Consider the following 2,182-nt stretch of genomic DNA (forward strand, 5'->3'; position numbering starts at 1 on the left):
CTTTGAACTAGTAATTAAACAAGAATAATGTAACAGCAGATATTTATCTGAACACATAGGGCTTGAAAGAAGCAGTTTAATTAGAGATGAAAGGTAAGTGGAGACTTTTGTAAAGAATCTAATGGGAGTTTCAGAGGAAGTGAAGGCAAACACAAAGAGCTGATACAAGGTCGAAATCTGCTAAAAATGGACAGCTCTGACCACTTCCACTAAACAGGTCAAACGATTGAGGCAAAAGATTTATGCCTTAAAAATACAAGTCAGCCAGGACAGCTTCCCAAATCCTCCCCGATTCCTCATGGAAGCTGACCTGGCAGTTACACAGTGCACGTGGGGCAATGAGTGTACCAGATCACAGGAACAAAACCACTGGCTCCTTCCTGCCTTGTGTGTTGGTAGGCTGGGGTGAAGCTATATCCACCCCCAAAACCTACTGCCATGTAAAGGCATATCATGTCATATCATGGCCTGCCGCACAGAGGCTTATAAAAAGATAGCACTGGACATTTTTCTTTTTTTTTTTGGCATAAGTTTATCAATCACTAGCTTTAATATTATGCTTATTAATCAAAATAAAAGCTTTTGCCTAAAATGAATAAAAATTTTCCTGTGTTAGCTGGAGAGGAGTTAGAAGACAGAGGAAGAAGTGAGAGTTTGTTTCCAATTGAATTAATGAAAGTATGCATGATAAAAGAAAAAGTTACAACAGTATGTGATCTCAAGCATCTAGGAGACAAGAAAGATGACCAGAGGATAGGGGCAGAGAAAACTGAGCCAAACACAAGCAGGAGGGTACTGGGTCTGAGAGATTTATAATTTGGTATGTGTCAGACTCAGTTCTTTAAGTACTTGGTCAATGATTTATTTAGTAGGGTCTTGGAGAAACTGCTTTTATTAATATAATACATGTTCAAAATAAGACCTTTATTGTATGTGCTGAAACACATAAAATAAAAGACCTTTAGAACTGTCTTTTGTTTTTTAGCTAGCTGATAATTACTCACTAAAGATTGATGTCAGTTACATCACATAGTTACAATGCCTTGCTGAAAATATTTTTTAAAAATCTACTGGGGCTGGACGCAATGTCTCACACCTATGATCCCAGGGCTTTGGGAGGCCAAAGCAGGAGGATCACTTGAGGCCAGGAGTTCGAGAACAGCCTGGACAACATAGTGAGACCCCCATCTCTACAAAAAATTTAAAAATTAGCAGGGCGTGGTGGCATGCACCTGTAGTCCTAGCTATTCAGGAGGTAGAGGAGGAGGATCGCCTGAGCCCAGGAGTTTGAGGCTGCAGTGAGCTACGATCATTCCACTGCATTCCATCCAGCCTGGGCGATAGAGCAAGACCACGTCTTAAAAAAGAAAAAAAAAAAAAATCTGTTAGGTTTACTTTTTCATGTCTGCAAAATGTTTCCTAATTTTCTCCAGCTTCTTGAAGCCCCGGAATCTTCCAAGCTCACCTGCCTCTAACCCTAGTTAAGAATATGCTTTAAAATTAGACAGACATTAAGTTTGAGTTTGGACTCTGCCTCTTACCAAGTGGGGCAAATTCCTTTGCATTTCTGAGCCTCAGTGCTCACGTAAAAGGGAGGCAATAATAATGCCCACCAATCTGGTTTGTTGAAAAGAGAACGTGAAAAGTATGCAAAGTGCTCAGCAGAGCGCTTGGCATCTGCTGTGGGCCAGGAAACAGCACCACGGCCCCAAGTCAGTGGATGTTGTGCAGGTGCTAAGTCAGGCAGCAAAGTGCCTTCTGAACTCATGCAAAGATGTGTATGCCAGTCGGAGACTTATGCCTCACCCTGTGCCCAATAAGCTGTTACAAAAAGGAAACAATTCAGTCAGTCTGGGGACAAGAAACAGAAGCTACCTGCAATGCCGAATTATCCATATGCCTGCCATTTGTAGGCCTACTTGGTGATGGTGGAATCTGTATTTAAGTAATTTCATAGAAATACATTTTTAATGCACCCACAATAAATTGGAGCTCACCTTTTCAGTCTCATCTCCTGTCACTCTTCTTCTGATTCACTGGCCATGCAAGCCTTTTTCGATTCACTGAGCGTTCTAAACACTTTCCCACCTCAAAACCTTCAAACACAACATTTTCTCTACATGTTCTTTCTATAGAGAAATAAACCCAAAACTTACCTAGGGAAATGAAATCTCAACTTCCT

Source organism: Microcebus murinus, chromosome 7 (genome assembly GCF_040939455.1).
Source record: "Microcebus murinus isolate Inina chromosome 7, M.murinus_Inina_mat1.0, whole genome shotgun sequence".
In the NCBI taxonomy this organism is placed as follows: domain Eukaryota; kingdom Metazoa; phylum Chordata; class Mammalia; order Primates; family Cheirogaleidae; genus Microcebus; species Microcebus murinus.